Raw genomic sequence first — 6000 nt, 5'->3', positions numbered from 1 at the left:
ATTGCGTTACAAATTTAGGGTGACCTTTTTCTCCTTTATCCCTTGTGAAAATGATTTAGTGGACAAAAATGTTTATATTTATTTTCACGGCCTAATTCTGTTAAATTCTGCAAAAAACCTGTGTGGTATAAATGCTTACTATACCCCTAGAAAAATTCATTGAGGGGTGTAGTTTCCCAAATGGGGTCACTTTTGGGGTGTTTCTACTGTTTTGTTCCCTCCAGGGCATTGCAATCACGACATGGCACTAAAAACAAATACAGCAAAATCTGCGCTCCAAAATCCAAATGGCGCTCCCTCCCTTCTGAGCCCTGCTGTGTGTCCGTAATCGGGAGAAGATGCTTTACAAATGTTGGGGTGCATTTTCTTCTTTATTCCTTGTAAATATTACAAATTTCTATGTTATTTTCCGAAAAAAAGTAGATTTTCATTTTCACAAACTTAGGCCCCATGCACAAGAACGTAAAACCGCCCGTAATCCCATAGACTTCTATCGGCCACGGGTACCTCCCGTATGCTTACGGGAAGGTGCCCGTGCCATTGAAAAATATAGAACATGTCCTATTTCAGGCAGTAATTACGGCACGGGCAGCCCATAGAAGTGTATGGGGCTCCCGTAATTACGGGTGACTACGTGTGTGCACCCATAATTACGGGAGCGTTGCTAGGCGACGTCAGGGGATAGTTACTGTCCAGGGTGCTGAAAGAGTTAAACGATCGGCAGTAACTCTTTCAGCACCCTGGACAGTGACTACCGATCACAATATAGATCAACGTGTAGAAAAAATAGTTCATACTTACCCAGAACTCCCTGCTTCTTCCTCCAGTCCGGCCTCCCGGAATGACGTTTCAGCCCATGTGACCGCTGCAGCCAATCACAAGCTGCAGCGGTCACATGGACTGCCGCGTCATCCAGGGAGGTCGGGCTGGATGACGAAAGAGGGATGCGTCACCAAGACAACGGCCGGGTAAGTATGAATTTCTTTTACTTTTACTACGGAAAGGGCTGCCCCTTCCCTCTATCCTGCACTGAGAGAAGGGCTACCGATTAGTGCAGTGCAATTTTGTAGCGAAAACGTGCCCGTAAATACGGGTGGAATACTGGTAATACCGGACCCGTATTTACGGGCACGGGGCCGTAAATACTGGTGCAATACGTGTGACCAAGGACCCGTATTTATGCCAGTATGTACGGGAGGAAAAAAATACGCTCGTGTGCATGGGGCCTCACTCCAATAAATATAGCAAAATACCGGTGTGGTCAACGTGCTAACTATACCCCTAGATAAATTCCTTGAGGGGTCTAATTTCCAAAATGGGGTCACTTTTGGGGAGTTTCCACTGTTTTGGTACAACAAAACCTCTTCAAACCCGACATGGTGCCTAAAATATAATTAAAAATAAGCAGGCCCCAAAATCCTGTAGGTGCTCCTTTGCTTCTGAGGCCTGTGTTTCGGTCCATTAGGACACTAGGGCCATATGTGGGATATTCCTAAAAACTGCAGACTCTGGGCAATAAATATTGAGTTGCATTTCTCTGGTAAAACTTTGTGTGTTACAGATTTTTTTTTATTACAAATGAATTTTGGCGAAAAAAAAAAGAAATTTGTAAATTTACCCTCTACTTTGCTTTATTTCCTGTGAAACGCCTAAAGGGTTAAGAAACTTTCTGAATGCTATTTTGAATACTTTGAGGGGTGCAGTTTTTAAAATTTGGTGATTTATTGGGGGATTCTAATATATAAGGCCCTCAAAACCACTTCAGAACTAAACTGGTCCCTGTAAAAATAGCCTTTTGAAATTTTCTTGAAAATGTGAGAAATTGCTGCTAAAGTTCTAAGCCTTGTAACGTCCTAGAAAAATAAAAGGATGTTCAAAAAACGATGCAAATATAGAGTAGACATATGGGAAATGGTAACTAGTGACTATTTTGTGTGGTATAACTATCTGTTTTACAAGCAGATACATAAAAATTTCGAAAAATGCTAATTTTTGCAGATTTTCTCAAAATTTTGGTGTTTTTCACGAATCAATATTGAATTTATCGACCAAATTTTTCCACTGTCATAAAGTACAATATGTCACGAGAAAACAATCTCAGAATCGCTTGGATAGGTAAAAGCATTCCCAAGTTATTACCACATAAACTGACACATGTCCGATTTGAAAAAAATCGTCTGTGCCACAAGGCCAAAACAGGCTGCGTCCTGAAGGGGTTAATACCGAAATGTCGTCCTACTGAAAAGTATGTACAGTATCTGCCCACAATACTTGGTCGGGGCTCTGACTCTGCATGAATTAATGCATCAATGCGGCGTGGCATGGAGGTGATCAGCCTGTGGCACTGCTGAGGTGTTATCAATGCGGCGTGGCATGGAGGCGATCAGCATGTGGCACTGCTGAGGTGTAATCAATTCGGCGTGGCGGCGATCAGCCGGTGGCACAGCTGAGGGTTTATCAATGCGGCGTGGCATGGAGGCGATCAGCCTGTGGCACTGCTGAGGTGTTATCAATGCGGCGTGGCATGGAGGCGATCAGCCTGTGGCACTGCTGAGGTGTTATGGAAGCCCAGGTTGCTTTGATAGCGGCCTTCAGCTCATCTGCATTGTTGGGTCTGGTGTCTCATCATCCTCTTGACAATATCCTATAGATTCTCTGTGGGGTTTAGGTCGGGCAAGTTTGCTGGCCAATCAGGCGCAGTGATACTGTGGTTATTACACCAGGTATTGGTAGTTTTGGCAGTCTGGGCAGGTGAGAAGTCCTGCTGGAAAATGAAATCAGCATAAAGCTTGTCAGCAGAGGGAAGCCTGAAGTGCTCGAAAATGTCCTGCTAGACGCTGCGCTGACTCTGGACTTTATAAAACACAGTGGACCAACACTGTTTCTCGGTGGTCCAAAGTCCTGTTTTCAGATGAAAGTAAATTTTGCATTTCATTTGGAAATCTCGGTCCCAGAGTCTGGAGGAAGAGTGGAGAGGCATCAATCCAAGTTGCTTGCGGTCCAGTGTGAAGTTTCCACAGTTAGTGATGGTTTGGGGGCCATGTCATCTGCTGGTGTTGGTCCACTGTGTTATATCAAGTCCAGAGTCAGCGCCGCGTCTACCAGGAAATTTTCGTGCACTTCATGCTTCCCTCTGCTGACAAGCTTTATGGAGATGCTGGTTTCATTTTCCAGCAGGACTTGGCACCTGCCCACACTGCCAAAACTACCAATACCTGGTGTAATAACCACAGTGTCACTGCGCTTGATTGGCCATCCAACTCGTCTGACCTAAACCCCATAGAGAATCTATAGGGTATTGTCAAGAGGAAGATGAGACACCAGACCCAACAATGCAGACGAGCTGAAGGCCGCTATCAAAGCAACCTGGGCTTCCATAACACCTCAGCAGTGCCACAGGCTGATCGCCCCCATGCCACGCCACATTGATAACTCCTCAGCAGTGCCACAAGCTGATCGCCTCCATGCCACGCCGCATTGATAACACCTCAGCAGTGCCACAGGCTGATCGCCTCCATGCCACGCCGCATTGATAACACCTCAGCAGTGCCACAGGCTGATCGCCTCCATGCCACGCCGCATTGATAACACCTCAGCAGTGCCACAGGCTGATCACCTCCATGCCACGCCGCATTGATAACACCTCAGCAGTGCCACAGGCTGATCGCCCCCATGCCACATTGATAACACCTCAGCAGTGCCACAGGCTGATCGCCTCCATGCCACGCTGCATTGATGCAGTAATTCATGCAGAAGGAGCCCTGACCAAGTATTGGGGGCACATACTGTACATACTTGAAATTCGGCTTATTTAATATTCTAATTTTCTGAGAGACTAAATTTTAGGTTTTCATTAACTGTAAGCAATAATCATCAACATTAAAAGAAAAAATGCTGGAAATAGATCCCTCTGTGTGTAATGAATATATATAATATGAGTTTCACTTTATGAATTGAATTACTGAAATACATTTTACTTATTGATGATATTCTAATTCATTGAGAAGGACTAGTACTGGTTTTATGTGGATATAATCGCTGGTTTTTATGCTATATCCAATATGATATATCTCTGCAGAGGTTATATCCAGTTCAGCAAAAACACTAATATAAGTTATGCCGGTTTCCAGCTTCATATGTACAAGTCACATGACACGGGGGGGGGGGGCCAGATGTGGCTTCTCTCCAGCACTTCCTGGCACGTTTGTGAATGTGTGTGATTATATCACCAGCAGCCAAGAACCTAGTTCAGAGTACAGAAGAGGAGGAGGTAAGGTGTCTGCTGCCACGGCTTCTCCTGCAGCTTTCTGGCACTGGGGTAAGATTTGGACAATGCCAAGGATTTCCAGCATGGCAACATTGTAACTATTGTGTGTAACCGTGTAGATTTATTGACCTCCTATATTACTGCTGAACATTGTAGATTTGTTACTATAAGGATACAATATAGATGTAAGAAGAAAGGACTCCCTCCAAACACAAGTTCCTACAGTGGTTGTCCAAGATTGAAATATTTCCCTCTAAATCTTAAAGGTGTTATCCAGGATTAGAAACAAAGGTTCACTTTTTTTTTTTTCCCCTAGAAACAGCGCCACTTATAGCCATTAACTGTGTCTTGCAGTGCTGGTATTGCAGTGTTCACTTAAATGGGGCTGACTTGCAATACCAGACACAGTCTATTGACAGGAGTGGCGCTGTTTGTGGGCTAAAACGCAGACCCTAATCCTGGACAATCCAGGATTAAATAACATTAGAATAAATTTGTAAACATTTTCCTTCGTTTTCGTACCACCGCAGCTCGCCATCAGTCCTGTGTTTTCACTAGGCCACAGTGACTGCGTTCATATAGATGTGACGTTTCATGGTAGCAATTGCACAATGCGGCCATGTGAAGTTTAATCACTATGCACATAATAAACAGATCTGGCAGCTAGTAATAACACTTACAGATGATCGGGGCAGATCTAGCAGATAATAAAAACACAGGTGACTAAAGCAGATCTATCATATAATAACACAGGTAATTGGGGCAGATCTAGCGTATAATAATACTTACAGGTAACTGGAGCAGATCTAGCAGCTAATAATAGCACTTACAGGTGACCGCGGAAGATCTAGCAGATAATACAGGTGACCGGGTCATATCTAGCAGATAATACTAGCACTTACAGGTGACGGACAGGCCTACCAGATAATAATCGCACTTACAGGTGAAGGGACAGGTCTAGCACATAATAATAGCACTTACAGGTGACCGGGGCAGCTCTAGCAGATAATAATTACAGGTGACTGGGGCAGATCTATCAGATAATAGCACTTACAGGTGACCGGGCAGATCTAACAGATAATAACACTTACAGGTGACCAGGGCAGATCTAGCAGATAATAATAGAACTTACAGGTGACCGGGGAAGATCTAGCAGATAATAGCACTTACAGGTGACCAGGGCAGATCCAGCAGATAATAATAGAACTTACAGGTGACCGGAGCAGATCTGGCAGATAATAAAACAGGTGACCGGGGCAGATCTATCAGAAAATAATAATTACAGGTGACCGGGGCAGATCTATCAGAAAATAATTACAGGTGACCGGGGCAGACCTAGCAGATAATAATAATTACAAGTGACCAGGGCAGATCTAGCAGATAATAATAACACAGGTGAATGGGCAGATCCAGCAAATAATAAAAGATCTCTGAAGACATTCGTACACAGACACGCATGCACACACAAATTTATGTTATTTTTAGTTTTTTCCCCGGTTTCCACTGGCACAGCAGATCTGGGCTATGCCAGGGTTCATCAACTGCTGATCCTGAGATGATCTACCCTCCCTTCATGGGTTCCTTGGTAGTCGCTGAAGCTACCTGTATTTATTAGAACACATTTCATTAGATCCTTGATCCCACCACCACAATCCAGCATATATAAAATAATAATCAAAAACTTACCAAAAAATCCATCCTGCGCTCCCATTTACCTTTGCTACCGGGTGGTG

The sequence above is a fragment of the Rhinoderma darwinii genome, chromosome 1 (genome assembly GCF_050947455.1).
Source record: "Rhinoderma darwinii isolate aRhiDar2 chromosome 1, aRhiDar2.hap1, whole genome shotgun sequence".
Lineage (NCBI taxonomy): Eukaryota > Metazoa > Chordata > Amphibia > Anura > Rhinodermatidae > Rhinoderma > Rhinoderma darwinii.
Note: the sequence above shows the minus strand (reverse complement) of the source record.